Here is a 19,490-nt window from a genome sequence, read left to right as displayed (position 1 = left end):
GTCTGTCTGAGTAGTCTGGTGAGTAGAGGTCTGAGGACTAAGGAAGTACACTTCTTCTACTTTTAAACTGAATCTCTTTTAACCTCAACCTTGAGGACTCTTATTAAAGGCCTCGCGGACTTTTGGTGGCTCTACGTCCGTCTCTACGCAGACTCGAAGGTGTATTTCCACAGAATCACACCGAAGGGGGAAAAAGCTACAGAAAAATGATTCGATTGGCCAAAACATGCGGCCGAGCTTGATCCTCGGCCAACTCCAACACTCCATTTCCATTCCCTCTTCTAATTCTTCTAATTCCTTCTTGAAATAAAACAAATTTGTCAAATCCTGAAACACGTCGGGGAGTCTTTTGAGAGGGAAGAGCTGCGCTGATGTCTCCCAGGGTTCCTCAGTTACGGGCTGGCCGTCGGTACTGTCAGCGTTGGGGAGCAACATGAGGTAAAAATGAGGCCGTAACTTCTGTTTGTCACATGACGTCGGCCCAGCACTGATCAGTCTTTGATGCTGGCAGCAGCCCCCCCCCCGATTGGCCTCGCCGTCTCTCCTCGCCTGTGCGCTTGTCTGTATCATCGCCTCTTTGTCTGCGTTTCCTTCTCTCATCCCTCTGTCAGGGTATTTCAGAGGGACAGATATCCCCAGAATCCAACGTGCAGACCGTCTAATCGTGCCTTTAATAGCTCGTCTGGTGTTGGCGGGTTCACACAGGGAGAGACAATCGCTCTCCAGGCTGGGAGGATGCTTCAGGGCCATCAAAGGCCAGAAGAAGTCTGCAATTAATGCACTTTAAAAAAAAAAAAGTTCTCCGTTTAAACAGGGACAACGTAGTCCAGGGTCAGTTTGTTGTGACCGTTTTTAGTGTAATCGTTCCCCAGGGAAAGAGCGTGACCCAGATTAAAGACCGGAACATTCTTGGCTAAGTTCTGCCCCCATTTTGCCGTCATTATACAGGACATAGGCGAACAAATGCCTCCATAATAGATTAACCGGACTTGAGCGGTTATCTCAGGTCACATATTTCTGTCTCTCAACGTGTTGTTGCAACGCTTGTTCTGATTAACTGCCCCGGAGAGGAGCGGTTGACCCCAGCCGGGGTATTTGTGTCGACCTTTCACTAAAAGCCAAAAGAAGTTGAAACCAGGCCAGAAGCTGAGACCTGACGCTAACATGCTAAATGTGAGGGGATTTCTGTGACCTAAAGTCATGTAAATGGTCAAAAAACCCTCAGGCTGCACAGAGCGAAGGCAATTATCATCTTGGGTAGGTGTTGGAGGTCGGTGTCGGTTTTCTCTCCTGTTTTTCACGCTGCAGTTGTTCCTCATTCCTGCATCGGCTCCCGGAGAAGACTTGGAAAAGATGTCTGATTCTGGGTCTGGGCGCAGCTTCGATTGGCTGCAGTCCTGGCGGGACGCGTCGGTGGGAGCTGGACTCTGACACGCATTTGTAAACACAAAACAGATTTGCGATCCATCCAGTCAGTCTTTGATTCCGGGAAGTGTGTTCGGAATGGCAACGGAAGGCCTTTGAGGATGCTTCCCGCCGCCTCGAGATCCTCCCCGCCAGCCGGGACGATCACTCCGATGGACGTGGAGACGGAAACTCTTGTAGCCAATGTGTGAAATAAGAAAACAAGCTTTGAATGTCCTCCAGCAAAGAATTCCTCATTATTTCCCAACCGCTCGCCTTGTAAGGCTGCAGCTCGCCCTCTAGGTGTCAGATAGAGTTTTACTGCCTCAGCGTAGGAGCCTATGATCCTTGTGACTTATATGGTTTGGGAAAAAGCAATTGAATAATGGAGTATTTGCATGGGTTTGACATATTTTCCACATTTGGTGGAACCCCAGGCTTCCCTCCTGATTCCAGGCCAGTTTTAAGAGGTGTAGTTGCACAGCGTCCCCACATGGGGCGCTCCTCTGAGAAATAAATGGCTGTTTTTCTGGTTTCACTGGCACCATTGGTGCGGAGGGTAGAAGTGGTTGTCTATCTCTCCATTTATATATTGTTATACATATTCCTGACCTCAACTTTAGCTACTATTAGCGATAGCAGTTGAGAGGCTAACATTGAATTCCAACTAAAAATACTGCTGTTTCTGCAGTGTTAAGGTGCCAAAAACAGCCTATTTTTGAACCACATCACCCCCCAGTGGTAGGCTGTGGTATAAGACACAAGTACCTTCTTTGGGTACATCTACGTGAATATTATCGTGGGGGATTTTGGGCTCTGACTTGAGTTCCACGGCAGAAGCACTGAAGTTGTCAGTGTCCCATCTGCAAAACTGACTCGCTCAAAAAGAGCTTTTTTGGGATCAGACACACCACAGGGAGCATTTAATCCTTATCTTTCACTCAGCATCACTTTATTTAATCTTCCACTCTAGCAGAGCCTATAGATGTACGAATGCAGCTTAAATTCCGCTTTACACCTGTAATTTAATTCTTGTTTATCTCAGCTCCATTGATCGTGATGTCCAAGCCTGTTCACAGTTTTACAACTGTGTTGAGTGAAAGCCCCCGAACACGATTCAGTGAGAGAAGAGGCAGCGTAATGCATGCAAATAAGTCAGCTAGTTAGGCGTGCGCCGCAGACGGAGGCTGCTGGCTCATCAGTTCCAGAGGTGCTGAGCAACAAAAGAGAAACACTGATGGAAACATCCATTTTTCTCAGACAGAATAAACCACAGGTGTCCTATTATTCCGTTTTATTCTGACCCAAAGCATTCCGACAGATTCATTTTACAGTCCCTATATATGCTGGACTCCCGAGTCTCCCGTATTTAGTGCAGCAGAGCTTCTTTAGCCCGGCGGTAACAGGCTGCTCGATAGACATGCGATAAGCACATAAACAGCTGATGCTGGAAATGATTACATGTCAAATTGCTTGATATTTATGCCTGTGTCAACCTTTGTGTGGGTGCACGTGCTAACCAGAGCCACAGGGCCGTGGCTGCATTCTCTCTGCATAATGGTGAGATAATTAACATCTTCACCTGGCTCCCAGTTTGTTCCTTTAAAAAGCCTAATTAATCACAGGGACAACGCTGGGATTGGAGTCAGAGCCACCAAGCGTGAAATTACCTTTCTCAGAGAGTGGGCTCAAACATCCATAAACAGCGATCCTGCCAGCCTACCTCCTGTCCTGTACGCGGCTCTCTCAATATACACGGCCTTGAAGGGAGGGAGCCGACAAGAACGCAAGTGGGAGAGGCCAAGAGAGGCAGAGGACGGCGTGGAGCAAGAGAACAGGAGGGAGACCTGCTCAGTTCCCTTTGGTGGATAAGAATACATTTAGCAGGTGGGCCAGGTGCTGGAACACCCACTCCGAGCCGGCGTCGGATCGATGACTTTCAGGTCTCCGACAGAAAACTCTTTAAGTCGGCAGACGCCAGAGATCACATCCCGCTACCGGTGTTGAGCACCACGGTTTGAGGAGTAGCTTCTATGAATCATTCAGGACACCCACTTTGCTAACCTCTTCCTCCCTACCTACTTACCCCTCCCTCCCCCCGCCCACAGTGAGCCGCCACCGGCGTGAACCGTCTTTGTACTTAACCTCGCACATCATAGCTAACTCGTACATCAATGTAGCGTTGAGACAGCCGTGAAGGGATGCTCGCCTATTTCTGGCTCCGTAGGAGTGGATGATGGCCGCGCTGTTCGTGTGAGATGTTGAACTTGACGGAGGTGTATGTTTCACGGGCACGGCGGAAGCTCCGTCTGTATATTTGGATCACCGACACGGTCACCCACCAGCACAGGCACGCAAACCGACCAGATCAACGTGAAAACCGCATCCTTCTGTCCACGGCTCCATAAGCTACACCCCTTTATTCCCTGTACATCACGTGCTCTTCTCCAGGATTCCACTTACTTGCAGCTGATCATGTGACTCATCTGTTGCTCGTCAGCGTAAATGAAAACATTAAGTTAGATTAGATTAGGCGACATTGTTATTGGTGTTATGAGGCCAAAACTGGCACGTTCCTCTCAAAATGATGACCACAGCAATTAAGGGTAATATGCTAAAGCCTAAGCGTGCTAGCTCATACAGCATATACCACCCCCCCCCCCCCCCCCCCAAATCAATAAGGATTACTTTATTCATTTCAGCTTAACAGCTAAATATGATTTATTTTCTCCGTTTTTGAGAGGGCTGAGATTCACTTTGAGGACTGGTCAGATCACCTCCAGTTCATCAGACAATTGCTGGATGTTTGTGGGGAAGAGTGGGACAGGAAAACCTGCTGGGAGGAAATCCAAGAATCCTCTTTTGAGTGTGTGTGTGCGAGTGAGTAGGCTGGGGGGGAGCTTTAAATCACACACAAACACATTACAGAGCGCCTGCACGGATTTACCCTAAGAAGATCCACACTCCATGAAGTACACAGGCAGAGAAACATCGCTTCAGGTTTGGGGTGGGGCGGGGGGGGGTCCAGTCTTCTCTATAGATTTGTGACGAGTGGTGAGTTTTACTTGTCTTGTGGGAACCGACATGGGTAATTAATTTTATTTGAAAAAGAAAAGAAAAATGCTCCCACATACTGGGAGTAAACACATATTTGGACAATTACATCCAGGCACCAACATTTCTACGCACAACACATGGAACAGTCACAGGACTGTGTGTGTGTGTGTGTGTGTGTGTGTTTTCCTATTTTTGCAGAAATGTCTGCGGTTGCAGCTGAGTTCCCTGGGAAATCAGAGCCCGTAAAGGAAAAGAATGAGGGCTGAGTGAGTGTGTGTGTGTGTGCGTGTGTGTGGTGTGTGTGGATGGGGGGGGTTAGAAATAAATAAATTTGCAGAGGAGCTTGGAAAAGAATTAATGGGGGGGGGGGGGGGGGGGGGCAGCAGGACAAGAGGCGAAGAAAGACAGGAGTACAGCGTTGACGCCAGACCCAGAATATGCGCCGCTTTCTGGGCTGCAATCAAATCCTGATAAACAGAGCGATCATTCACTCGGCCTAACTCCGCTGCATCACCCACACACGTGCATGCACGCACACGCACGTGCGTGACACCGAAGAAGCGCGGCAGTGTTTGTCAGAGCATGTCGCAGAATCCTTCCACGCGCCTCAGATTTGGTGCACTTCCCTCAGAGAGGTGAGGGGGGGGGGGGGGGTGACAAGTGGAGGAGGTAAATATTTAAGAGACAAAAAAAAAAGGTGTTGGAAATGAAAGAGTTGATGTTTAATTCATATTCAGGTGCTCCAGTGTGTCGTTTCTGCTCCACAGAACAGCGTGGCGTTCCACATGAGATGCAGAAGTGGGTTTGTTTGCAGTGGTGGGGGTGGGGGGGGGCGCTCATTCATGATGAGATGCTCCAGAACGTGAGGCTCAGTGGCAGATTCAGAAGTGTGCAGGCAGGTGGTTCAGAAAAACAGCATAAGTGGGGAATGTCTGCGCCCCCCAAGGGTGGAATCCACCGTCTGATCTCAGCCCGAATGCAGCGAAACAAACACTCGGGCCAACACGCGCACGTGCGCGCGAGATGCCAGAGTTAATCAGGAGTTCGCTCCGTCTCAGTCTGGAGCGGTCCGCTGGAAGCTTACCTGTGCACTTACTCCACTCAGGAGAGTCGGAGCGCGCAGAAACACCCAGTCAGGGATACAAAAACCCTCTCATTGACTTCAGATGCTTCTTAATGCGTCTGAGATTCAAGGTCCCGCCGTCCTCGAGCAGTTGTTCAACCCCCCCCGCCAGCGTGCTCTCAGGAGCTGATTCAGCAAGGGGAGCGTGAGGGAGCGCGCTTGTTTTCGCCATACGGGCGACAGGTTGGGCACTGAGGGAAAGGTCAGCGAGAGCCGCGTAACGGAGCCCCTGACTGACACGTGCACGCATCAGAGACGACATCTCATCAAAGCTGCAGGTTTTGGACCTCAAAGGGACTTTTCAAGACTTTTTATGATCCCCTCTCACTCTGCATTAAGACTGAATAAAGGTTTTTAGCGACCACCTGGGCCAGGGGAAGGGCCGGGTCGCCGCCGCGGGTCCGCGATCGCAGATTCAGCTTCGAATTTGTTCTGATTTGGCAGATTTGAGGATGAATATTAATGCCGGTTTCCCATCTGCTGCAGAATTTTCAGGTGCTTGTTGTTTGCTGGGAACAACAGCTGGCGGTGCAAATCCTTCCAGTCGGATGCAATTAAGCGAGGAATGTGAGATCTCCGCGGGTTCGGTTTGTGCCGCCTCGTCTTGACTGATCACTGAGTTTTACAGGAAAGAAATCGACGTTTCAAAGTCCCGCTCTGGCCACGAGCTTCACCCGATGGCTCTTTTGTCTTTGCGCGCCTCAAGGACGCGTCCTCCCCGTTGACTGACAGGCTCTGGCGAGCTCCTGACACCAGCCGTTACACCTCCAGGTTGAGGTCAGTCCAGCATCTGCTCCTGGGGAGGGAGACAGAGAGCGGCAAATACAAACATCCGCTTTGATCAACCCTCTCCTTCCTCGTTTCCTTCATCATTCTCTGCTGCTTGCAGATTCATTTCCTCACAAATATAAACAGCACGTTTGTTTTCCCAGGGTGGAACAAGAACATTGCGGCCAACTCCTTTTTTTAACGCTGTGAGAGGAGCCATCGCTCAATGTGTGTGCTTGTCTGCACTTGTGTTCCGGCGTCCTTGTGAATCAGTAACTGTTCCAAGTCCAAGTATCCAGGTACTGCAAAGGAAGCTCCACCTGCCCAGATGATACTGCCCCCATTTTTAAACCGCTTATGCACCAGACATGACTTGTGTAGATGTGGGAATGCTAGGAATCCCACAATGCATTTCACCTCAGCCAGCGACAGCAGCAGCGCAAAGTATGTAACACGTAAGCTAATGTCGCTCAGGCCACCTCGTTCCCCACGTTAGGACCCATGTTCACGCTGACCGAGTTTTCCTGCTGTCTTCCTGCTGAAAAGGCCTTTTTCACACGAACCACGCCCACTTCAAATCTCTAAAGTAGTCGTGAGCTGCAAAGTCGTGCAAAGAAAAGTCCTTAGGCAGCGTGATAATGTGCAGACAACAGCAGAGACGACGCGGGCGCGGCGGTACGGATGCTAGCTGCCATGTTCGGCGCGCCGCTGCAGGAGATCCACATCCCTGTGTCGCTCTTCCCCGTCGGCTCAGCTGGGTTAAACCCCTCATCTGTTCCTACACAAATTACAGCCCAGCCTCCAAAAACAGGTGTCGGACGAAGCGCAGAGCACGTTTCTGTTGTGCTCCAGCGTTTCCAAAGTCAAACGAGGCGTTCTTCAGAAAAACAGGTAAAATGCTGCGCGTGTAACAAAGGGCAGCAGAGTAATTGCTGCGACGCATCGATCGCCGCTCGCTGCTGAAGTAATAAACAAAGTCACCGTGCTGGGCGCCGCTCTGACAGCCAAACCCGCCAAATTCCTCCCAAACCTCTCTCTTCCCCCCCCCCTTGTCACACTGTCTTCCGAAGTGAGCGGGTGCGAGAGGCCCGAAGGGTGGTTGTTTATGTATTTATTCATGGTGAAGCCGGGATTACTGCCGTTACAAGGTCAGTCAAACAGCTGAGCGAACACTCTATCGACTGAAATGTAAATACGGGCTCAAACGGGTCCAGTCACACGGCTGCAGGTAGAGCAGCTGTCTTCATCGCCCTTCATTGTCAGCTGGGGGGATGTTTTGGGGTTTTTTTCCCCTTAAACTGCTGATTAAGATGCTCCAGCGCTCATCAGGGTCCGGGGATCTTGGGAAATGGAAAAGCAGAAAATGTGACGTTGGTATTGATTGTGTGATTTAAAACAGAGGGCACCTTTCAGTGCGTATTAAATTAAACGACAGCAACAATACCCCCCCCCCCCAGAGCTGAAAGTCCTCATTGGGATTACGCCATTTCCGTTTTCTACTGTTACCTTTTACGGACGGGGGAGCTGCAAATCAACCTAATGAATCAGATTATCAATCGGATGCCTCATAATCCGATTACTGCTGCTACCTGATTAATCAGAGCACAACGAACGCTCCCGTCCCGTCTGCTGTCAACCTCCTGCTGTGCCTCTCATCTTTCCATGACTTCTTCTTTTATCATCCCTTTGACGGGTGGACAGGGGGGGGGGGGGGCATCGTCTGTCTGTCTGTCAGACTCTAAAGGTCGTTAGCTGACGAGGGGGAAGCGTGCCAGGGAGGAAGGACATGTCGCAGTTATCAGGGAGCGACCTACGTAGATCTATAGAAACGGCCTGTTGTGTTCCTGTTAGCTAACACAGACTTATGATCACATGATCAGATCACATTAGCTTGTTGCATCACTGCTACAGCATCTGTTCGGAGACATCAAGCGAGACATCAGGCAGAAAATGCTTTTTTTGTTTATGACGTCTCCTGTCCAAACTGGTTTGCCCCACGCTCCTCTGAGTCCACAAACACAGCCCGCTGCTCACTTTCCCATGCGGCTCAGCACTACACACACACTCGCGCACACACACACGCACACACACACACACACACACGGAGATGCTTACACGCGTGCACAAACACGGGAGGTTGACCTGCAACGCCAGCAACATTTCCAAATCAACACACCTTTATTACAGTTCTCACAGAGATAAAGATCTACAGGGCTAATGAGGGAACGTCCCAGCCTTCATTTGGGGGCATTTCCATATTAATGCAACAACAGCGCCCCCCACAGGCGGGGAGTAATCCACTAATTAATGAAGTTAGGGGGTTGTTAACAGATAATTAACAATAAAACTGTTGTTGCTCTGAAATCACAAATTAAGGAAGTCTGCCTCAATTAGTCACCTTAATTATCTTATTTAGAACACGTTAAAGATAAATTAGAGAAAGTACAGCGAAGCGCATTTGAATTAGACACAAGGTAGAAATCAAATAAAAGCCGGACGGCAGCCGTCACCTTCCCCAACGCTCCCCACAGTAATAAAACGCTTTGAAAATGTTCAGCTTCAATCCAAAATTATGCACATTAAAGTCACTACTTCTGACACAGATTGACTGAAAAAATGGTCGAAGCACCGGAACGACGGCCTCAAACCAACAACTTTGCGCAGGAAATCTGAGTTTTAAAAATAAAAACCCATTTGACTGATGAGATGCTGCCCGAGAGATCAGTATCATAGAAACAAGCAGCACTCTCAAACAAGCCCGGTGGGCAGGGCGGCGGCGGTTTCATGACATCAGCGCTTAATAAACCATTCGGACCCAGACTCCGATGAGTCGATACGGAAAACTCTTCACTCGTGCAACAAGTGGCAAGTTGTTTGTTTGGCTGGGTGTTATTGATCCGCTTGTCTAGACTGAGCCATCAAATTCAACAAGGAGCAAAGCTGAAGTCCTCAAACCCCGATCATGGCGTCATCCGAGCAGCCAGAGCGCCGTAGCCCAGTTCCTGCTACGCTACTCTCTATTTGTTGCTAAATTTAACAAGTTCCAGGACTCATATTAGCTACTACTGCTTACCTGCGGTGGCTGTTAGGGAAGAGAAGTAGGGTAAAGCAGTCGTTAGCTTAAAAAAAATACATCTCTAATAGAATTAGGGCGTTAGCAGCTGCCTCAGTATTGGTATGAATATCTTATATTTGCTGATGTGAACCATAAGACGTGAACAGTATCTACCTGACATGATGAGGAGAGGAGGATGAGGAGGGATGGACCGTCCCTGTGGTCCTCCAGACGTCACACAACAGAGCCCGCTTGCATAATCGGACACTTGATGTCTCTGGGACTCAAGGGCACCGAACTATTAAGGGAGAAAGTAGAAAAAAATGTTACCAGCACCTGCTACAAAAGGAACTTGATAGATCAGCGGGGGTGTTGCAGGTGCTGAATAATCCAGTCATGTCTGAAAGAACTCCTCCGCCGTCCCTTTTGATTCAGACAGAAAGCGTTGGGAGGCAGTCCTGGGAGACCCGGCCCGGCCCGCCATCACAGCGCTCAATACAGACGCGATTCCTTCAGGACTTAAGTCACCTGATGAGGAGAAAAGGGTCATTTATTTATCCTGTACTGTGGAGGAGAACAAGGCCTCGCAGGAAGTCACTGATGATCAGCTACCGCACAGCAGAGCGGGGTTCCATTCAGCCGACTAAAGCGCCGTTTCCCTGGCAACGGAAATTCTGAACCCCTCTCTTAGATGCAAACCTGGGCTGGAAAGAGGTTTTCAACAGAAGGCAGCATTGGTGGCGCCACCTTCGGTTTACCCCCGAGTGTGAGAGCAGCACTTGTTGTGATGGCACAAGCAGCGTTATTTCTTCATATTCTAACTACAATAACTATTTTATTATTTTATTAACACTGTCCAGTGTGAGTGCCGCCTCTCTCTCTCACACACACACGTATATGCACACACACAGCTAATGAAAGCTCTCTCTGTTCTCCTCCTTTGGTGCAAAAGAGTAATTTATATATATGTGTGTGTGTGTGCGTGTGTGTGTGTGTGTGTGTGTGCTTGTGTGTGCGTGTGTGTATACACATACACAAGTTCTAGAAACAGTCAAGGTGAACATAATTCATCAAATCTGACTTTCCTAAACTGTGCAGAGCTGTCAGAGATAATATCCTTCAAACAACCGCTTTGCAGAAATTTCTCATTTCAGAACGTCAAACATATTATGTCATTTAAAAAATGCCTGCAAAAAAGGTCAAGCAGGATGGACAAATATTTAATATGTTTGAAAAGAAAAGTAGATGTTGAGCGTCCTGAGCATTTCGTTGTATTTTCAGGGGGGAAGATCAAAGCAAAATCATTTGTCCTTTTACATAAATCAAAGCAGGTAATAAAAGATGAAGATGTTCACATTAATAAAATAAGAAAAGATGAAAATAAGCATAAACACAGAAGTGACGGTTACTTAAATGGGTTCACCAATGGCTGTGGGCGTGGCTAAAGGCAGCAAAGCACCAACATCTGCGGTAATCAAAGCCAGAGTCCATCAAAGGGAATATAAACCAACCATAGCTTTATTCTAGTTAAAACCCGTTCTGCATCCTGCCTGTCTGGATGCAGAACGGCGTTTGTGCTGATGACGTCTGACAAGCGAGAAGCCAGATCAAAGCTGACACAGAAAAGGGGCGTGGCTGTAGGCAATCAGACAAGCGCTTGACCTTTTCGTCTCATTTTGCCGCCACATGGTGCTTTCACACACACACACACACACACCACACACACACACACACAACACACACACACACACACACACACACGTACGTGCACTCGTCTCCCCGGGGTATGTTTGGGCTCAGGGTTGCCATCTGTACCTGCCTGTTTGGTATGCACTGAGCTCTGCTCGCCATCCCAGTGACGCCGGTTGCCTGGGAGCTGTTTGGGCTCTCCGCCCTCCCGTGCGCTTGCATTAGGACACGTGGATTTGATTTGCAGCTCTGTTTATACATCTTCCGAGCACGAATGTTTCTGATTCCGACCAAATTGCTCCGCACTGGGAGACCAGCTGCTACACCCCAGCAGCAGCCCCGTTTAATGGTGGGAATCGGCGGACGTACAGCCGAACCACCCCAGCTAAAGTTTCCCCAACTCGTTTAGGTCCGTTTGCGAGCGTTTTGCCGGCGTCTCCTCCAAAATGACTGTGAAAATAAACCAGCGGGTTTTTTTTTAATTAGCGTGAGAGGAGCTTGATGAAAATGTTCATATTCGCCTCGTTTCCTTGTCCTGTCGATACATTTAAAACTTAATTAACAGATGATCAATAGTGTTTACAGTGAAAAGCGACTGGGGCAGATTCTAATTAGAATACCCATACATTTTTAATGACGTTGGCAAACTCTGGAATTAAAAGGAGACAACTGCCGCCTTTAATTAGGGCGGCGCCCGCTGAGAAGGAGTGAGAGAGGAGGAATGGCGGGAAAAAAAGAGGGATGGGTGAGGCGGATCAGGGAGCAGACGGATGGGAAGTGATCGCCGGCTCAAGTCACCCTGACGCTAGCGACAGATCATAACCAACGCAAAGCAATTACAACAACTTTGCGATTTCGCTCCCAGAGTAATTAGGACGTGTAATATCGCCCGGAAACGAGACGCTCACGGAGGAGCAGTGTGGGTCTAAGAGAGGGAAACTGAGCACTTTAATGGCACCTCCAGGATTCCAACACGTTTTTACGACCACTTACAAGAAATACAGGCCTGACCGTCAGTGAGCGAGCGCTCGGCTAAAGACCGGAGTTATGAGCCAGATGAAGGGATCATACTCACAGAGGAGCAATGTGGGGAAGTTGATCAGAGTCCAGAACCTTCTCGCTGTGGTGCGCCAGTTCAGCTCGACTTAACTTTGCTTTATGTACTACGCCTTTATACATCAGGACAGAGATAAACCCAGAGGCAGAACCCTCCACCAGTGGCAGGAGAAACTCCCTTTAACAGGCAGAAACCCTGAGCAGGACCAGGCTGATTACGTTAATGAAGAATTTGAAGGCGACCTTTAAAAATTAGGTTGCTGTCAGAACGTCCCGATACCCCCTCAGCTCTGACTCTAACATGGCTGCGGGTGCTAAACCGTCGCGTGTCTTTGAGACGTTCCATCAGTGTGAAAGAGAAAGGGAGGACTCGTCCTGAGTTCATCTGGGTGCAGCCGATGCCGCTCGTGCCAGGGGAGAATAAAGAAACTTCTGAGAAAGAAACGCAAGAAAAGTTAGCTAATTACGCAAGGAGCTTAAAGGCCCCTAATTAGCCTTTCCTATTGTGGTGGTGGGTTATCGCAATGTCAAGTCGGTGTAATTTAAGTCGGAGTGGAGAGATTTGAAAGAAATGCGGCATTTGGAATTGAAAGGCGGTGCTGAAACAATCGGCTGGGACTCCAGCTGGACTCATTTAGACACTTTGTCCCCGGGAATAGTTTTAAAATGGAGGGGACATAATTCACATGACTCTTAATTTCAGAGGAGAAACCAGGAGGTTAATATCTCAGCCCATAAACGGCTCTTTTCAGCTGATGTTAGACCGAAATAAGAGAAGAACGATTGGATGAAATTGTCTACCTTTATTTTCAGAATTTTTAAAGGTGCGCTATCTTAGCCAAATTGAGTAACTGACGTTCTTGGTCCGAGACACTCAAACAAAACAAAACTTTTCATGAGGCGTTGACCTGAATAGTTTTCACTCATCGTGACGCACACGCAGGTTTTCTCCATTTTGTAACATCGTCCTTGCAAATTATGAAATACCTTTGGAAACGCTCGCTGCTCTGAGTGCTCACCCTGCCGCGAAGCAGCTAGCTTCTTTTTTATCACTGACAACCCTATTGAAACAAATAGTTGCACCCCGAGGCTCCAGAAGCAGGTTAAATGGCGGCTACTCTACAGTCAGAGACAGATATGAGGCCTGTTGCCATTCATCAGAGGGTAATTGATCTGCCCAGCAGACCGGAAAACAAGACGGAACCGGAGCGGCGTGGACGAGGGCAGCGGGACAGATCCCTTTATTCTGTCAGCCCAGAAAGACAAGAGACAATATCAAGACATTTGGGAGGCCAATGTTCACCGTCCCATTATAAAGTGATTTGGGTGTAACATAGAAAAAGGATCGTTTTCTGCCCCCCATCCAGCCCCTCCTGCCCAGACTCCGAGCCTTGAAGCCCGCTGCCTGTTGATGCAGGACTGAAATTTGTCTCTCTCTTCCTCACACACACACACACACACACACACACACACACACACGCACGCACGCACGCACACACACACACACACACCACACACACACACACACACACACACACACACACACTTTCCATAGAACTCCACCTATCATGTTTGTGTACAACACCAGGTGAACCACAGTACAACAAACAAACTTGATAATGTTAACAGCTAGGTTGGGAGGACAGGAGAAGTTATGGTGCATTCCATCTGTGATCTGAATTTCCAAGTTTTTGACAAACCGGAATCTGCTGAATCGCAAACACGGCAATTTATTGTGGTTGGTGTGTGTGTGTGTGTGTGTGTGTGTGTGTGTGTGTGTGTGTGTGTGTGTGTGTGTGTGTGCTAACAAAAACATTAGCCTGTTAAATCTGCTTGTTAATAGCTCCATGAGCCGGTTCAGGAAAAACAAAGAGGGCTCAATTTGGATTTATTTTCAATACAAAATTTTTGATGAGGAGTGACAGGACGCAACATAGAAGACACAAAAATACCTTTTGTTATTAGCATCATGTTTTTCCAATCAAGGATGTCCCGTTTATTTTTGTATTTACATTTAAATCTGATTTCCTGTTCAGCTGCACTCCTGCGTCTTTAACGAGGGTCGGCCGACTATTTTGACAGGATTTGACAGCTGGTTAAATAAAAGTTAGTATAAACTTAAACTCTAACCTTAAAAGCATGTCTTAACCCCCGAGAGTCCTTTAAAATTGTGGGGCCCAGCAAAATTTCCCGACATTGCTGGTAGAATGAGGATTTTGCTACACAGTATGTAATAAATGAGAGGAAATTAGCCCATAGAACACACAGACACACACACAATACAGACACACACACACACACACACACACACAGACTCATCCCTCGCTCTGTATAATTAAGCCATCATTGTTGATCCTCAGCCCATTCAGACTGTGTAACCTAATAACAACAGTTACATTTCTTGCATTTAAAATACAAGCGTGCTTGTTTTGCCTTTTCTGTTTCCGTGCTTGTGTGTGTGTGTTGTGTGGTGTGTGGAGTCATGTTTCCTGGATAACACTGATGGGCTCTCAGACTGTTTGTAGCGCTCCATTAGAGATCAATGAAAGCCCTGCTCCTAATTCCGACTATCAGGGTGCCTCTGATCCGTATCTGCTGTACGGAGAATGCAGTCAAAGCCATTCCATCCTCAGACACACACACACACACACACACACACACACAGGCTGGCATTCCCAGCCGGCGAGGCATGTGAAAATATTCACACCCACACGTGCAGATGGATCTTTCAGCCGTTGTTAAATGGGGAGGAGATGAATGTCTCTGGAAGATTTAAGCACAGATCAGTGCTCAGCGCCTCGAGGTGAGGTGGTTAGACGGGAGGAATCAAAGACCTTCAGCTCAGGCTTTGATGTTCCTCTCAGGTCTGACTGATTGGGCGGCCGGCTCTGAGGAATTGATAGGAGATCCTTTGGGATCCTCCTCAGATCCTCAGCTCCATCCATGAGCCCCGGTCCATGAGCCGTCCCTCAGTGGCGTTAATGATCTGCTGGGTGCTGAAGCCTTTGGGAGGAGCTGGTGGATGTTCTGCAGTGTTCTCAGAGTAGGTCCACAACACGCACAATAAACCAGTATGACGAGCTCACGCTGGAAAGAGCTGATCTGAACTCTTGGTGCCCCCCTCCTCTGACCCAAATGACCGGCAACACTCAGCCAACTTTACAGCTGCAACTGACAGCGAGGAGTGGCGTTTCCAGGCGTTAGCAGAGTAACTGACGTCACACGTTCCCATAAAGGTGCCAAACGAGTGTGTGTGCTGCTAATGAATGTTGTTGAAAATGTTGCTGCTGATTGTGTGTGTGTGTGTGTGTGTGTGTGTGTGTGTGTGTGTGTGTGTGTGTGTGTGTGTGGGTGTGGTGTGTGTGTGGGTGTGTGTGTGTGTGTGTGTGTGTGTGTGAAGCACTTGACTGGTTCAGGTCCTATTGGCAGAGTTTGGAAATTAAAACTGGGGGCTGTGTCCTCATGGGCCTCCCTACCTTGGGGAGGTTGGACCAGTTCTTTTCTCCCTCTACTTTCTCCCCCTTGGGCAAAAAAAAAATAAATGTTTAAGCATTTATATGTCGATGTTTCTCCCTGCTAGAAGAGGTGATGACTGTCTCAGGGACATCAAAGCCCAGATGGCCCAGAACTGTGTCAATTTTAAGGGAACCGGACTGACCTATGACGCTCCTCTCAAGGCTCCGGACCCTCTTCTGCCTTCTTTTAAACCCACAGTCTCAAATCTTGAAGTAAAGCTTGACAGAGAGTTTAAATTGGATGCACACAGATTAACTCCTGTCAAAACCACCTTTTATCTTCTGAGGGTTTTATCCAAGATTTAAATCTGTTTCCTTCTGAGTGATTCCTGCTTCTTTTTAAACACATGGACTACTGCAGTTGGTCCAAAATGCTGCTGCTCATCCTTGAAGGCACCCGACGGGCTGAGCTCCCCTCCCTGGACGCCTGGCCTCCCTTCACTGGCTCCGGCCTTAACGTCTTCACTCCCTCACGCTCTCTCAGCTCCGCTGATCAGCTCTTCCTCGCCGTCCCCAAAAGCAAAGCAACAACCCTAATTGAGCTTTTTAAGTGGCGGCTCCTAAACTCTGGAACGGGCTACCATTAAAATAACAATGACCCCCCCTTCCCCACTTACTTTAAAGTCTCATCTTAAAACATACTTTTATTCTTTGGCTTTTAAGTCAGCGTGAGAGTTGTCTGATCTCTGCTCTGCCAGATTTTTGTGTGTCACCTCTTTTATGGCTCTTTAGGGCCTTTTTATTCCTTTAAAATCATCTGAAATGGTTGAGATCTATTTTTAACTCGCTCGACTCTTCTCAGTGTTTTCCTCTTTCCTCAGTAGCAGCCGACTGTCCTGTTCTGACGCCACTCTACCCATAATTCTTCCTGTTTGCCCATCTGGGTGCTGAAATTCCGCTCCTGACGTTAATGGGTGAACCTGTTCCGTTGACCGGATAATATCCTGCGATATTGACTAAACTGGGACGCAGCAGTGATCTACTCATCTGCGCTCTTTCCTTATCGTCCTTATCGTCCACTGCGGCGCTGCTGTCGCCTTCTGTAACCTGAAGAGGCGGAGTCGCTGTCCGGGTAAACCGATATCGCGGTGAACGCTGCCATTCTACGGGAAACAGAGGGATAACGGAATGTTCTAGATTTCACAGGCGATTCGCAGCCGCCGCCCAGCATAATGGAAGCCTGAGCGGCCGGAGACGACGGAGATGTTTCATCTCCAAATCCTTTTATCTGCCATCATCTTGGCCCCAACCTTCATCTCTCTTTGTCTTTGATGTTGTACCTAAATCCATCCCACCTTTTCCCCTGCAGACGCGTCCCATCCGTCTATGTCAGGCCTCGGCTCCACCTATTGGTGCAAATGAACGGCCACTGTGGAAAAGTCATGTGAAAAGGCGTTCCCGGTGAAATCCCTGATTTAAGCCGCCTCCAATCAACCAATTTGGTTGCCACTGATGCGTGTTTCCAACGATGCCCTCTGTTTTTGTTGTTTCCTACTCTGGGTGATGGTTTGAAGGCCCCCGTGAGGCCTTTTAGGATTAATTACTTTTCTTTTTCGGTTGAGCAAATTAAAGGCGGCTCAGAAGAGACCCTCATCACATAATCAGCTAATCAGCTTGAAGAAGCCCCTCCAGGCACTCCCCCCCCCCTTCCCCGCCTTATCATTAGAGGGCATTCTCTCTTGGTTCTCTGAAGATCGGTCTTTCGCACAGAGGAAAAACAGCTAAACGCTGTTCGGAAAAGGCAGCTTTATTAACATAGCTCTTTGATGGACGACAAAAGCAGCCCTGCAAAGAAAGGGTCCTTTCTCGCCTCGGATGTTTGGGGGGGATAAAATCTACCGCGGCCTGCCGCTGGAGCGCCCGGCATTTACCCCAAGGGCCAGCCGGAGGCTCCGGGAACCCCACAGTCACCAGAGAACAGCAGTGAGCTTTCACAGCACAGAGGACAGGACACGAGAGGCTGATAAGAGAGAAACAATCCATTAAGTCCGGGTAAAAGAGGAGCTCTTCATTCCTGCGTGAGTGTGGGAAACAGTTATGTCATGGGAAAATAGAAAGGATTTGGGATGAGAAAAATGTCTGAAGTAGCGGGAAACGGGGGTGGGGGTGGGGGGTAGTAAGAAGTTGGTCTTAAGGGGATTGCTTTAGAGTTTGGGAGGATTTTGCCTCGGTCTGACCCGGCGTTGCCCCTCACCTCCATCTGTGGGGTTAGCATAAATGAGCTGTAACAGCGTCGCATCAGCTGGCGTAAATGTTCAAGAGCAGGTCCTCTGGGAAGTAACCCAGCCAGAAATGTCTCATTGATTCGTATCCACGCGGCTCCCTTCGGCGTAGGCGGATCTGCCGCAACGCAGGTCGCAAAAGCTGCGTTTGCATAGAGTTCAAAGGTCGCCGGCAGGCTGGTGAGACCCAGGGATGCGCGCTACATTTGGGAATTTGAAAAACGCTTTTTATCGACTAAAACTGAAAGTGTTCTGATGCCAGTGCTCTATCATAGTTAAGTGTCGCCATCATCCGCAAAGGAGAGCAAACCTTTTTTCGAAACATCGTCATGATTCTCATCTTATCTGTAATCTTGACCAAACAGTCCCATTTTTATTACTCTGTGTGTGTGTGTGTGTTTGCGGGGGGGCAGCCTCAAACTGATAGCATCTGTCCCTCATCCACTTCTGCCCACAATGAGCCTCACAGGCTGTAATAACTCCTTTTCCCACCTTATCGGGCGGCTGTGGCCGTCCTGCAAAAGTAGTTGTTGCTATTTTCCCGATTGGTCAAATTTTCTTCCAAGAGAGCGGCTGAACACGGCAGAACCGGCCCTGTTTCGTGTTCTGCTGCAGACAGACAATTAAAATAAATGAACGACTGCTAGCCTCGGCCTCCCTCGCTGATGTCTGCTGGAAATAACGTTGCATCTGTCGCGTTTACGCCCATCGTTGCGTCTTCTTTGTCGTTACACAGTCTAAATTCCATCAGAATGCACAATTGGCGGCACTGGCTAATGAATGTGGCTGCCTCCTCTGACCTTGGCAGAGATGAGTGAGCTGCTGTAGTTTAACACACACACACACACACACACACACACACACACACAACACACACACACACACACACGCACGTGCATGCAGTAAGGTAAATGAGTCTCGATGCTCGGGGCCGTCAGTGCTACAAATTATCATTGCCCTCATGAGCTGACAGACGCGCTACAGCTGAATACGGGCTCGCCGGCCCTGTTTCTGTCAGTTAGCAGAACAGATTGTGTGCGCGTCTGCTTTTTAACCGATCAATTTATTGACCGGCCGATAATGAGAACGCGTGCGCGTGTTTGGCGTCGCTCCCCCGCAGAGGCACTGCGCGTGTTTGGAGGTCGGCGGGAGTTCTTTATGTGATGGAGCCGCTGCGCTGCCTTATATTTGTTAAGCTGCTGCAGAAACTGACCATTAGCCGCTCACCGCAACTCGCCGTGCACGTCCATCCATCACTAGCGTGGTCGGGCCTGTTTGTTTGTTTAACCAATATCCATCTCAAGGCAAACAGCGCCTGTGTACATTAGCTATTTACAACCCTGGCGTGAGCGACGCCGTGCCTGCTGGACACAGGCGTATGGAAAGCTGTAGCTCAAGCTATGGATTGATATCAGACACAGAATCAAAGCGCGCACCGCTATCGAGCACGTGTAAATGCTGGAGGGGGACTGTGTCTCCGCTGTGCTGCCTGGCGGCGCCGCTTCATCGATGGCATTAGAACATTAGCGTACATTTCTCAGTAGAGGATATGGAGACGTGGAGAGGTCAGTCACGGAAGCTGTTTATTCTATCCCCAGTCT

At 48.7% G+C, this 19,490-nt stretch overlaps 1 long non-coding RNA gene across 1 annotated transcript; it reads right to left on the bottom strand.

The window, feature by feature from the left end:
• Positions 1–7,448: 7,448 nt before the first annotated feature.
• Positions 7,449–10,322, bottom strand: LOC130512965 (uncharacterized). Its single transcript, XR_008946566.1, has 2 exons — positions 9,582–10,322; positions 7,449–7,692 (listed from the first exon to the last, which is right to left on the bottom strand). It is a non-coding gene; the product is annotated as an uncharacterized LOC130512965 (long non-coding RNA).
• Positions 10,323–19,490: the final 9,168 nt, after the last annotated feature.

This window comes from Takifugu flavidus, chromosome 16 (genome assembly GCF_003711565.1).
Source record: "Takifugu flavidus isolate HTHZ2018 chromosome 16, ASM371156v2, whole genome shotgun sequence".
Taxonomy (NCBI): Eukaryota; Metazoa; Chordata; class Actinopteri; order Tetraodontiformes; family Tetraodontidae; genus Takifugu; species Takifugu flavidus.
The sequence above is the reverse complement of the archived record's forward strand: the minus strand, read 5'-3'. Positions and strand labels throughout refer to the sequence as shown.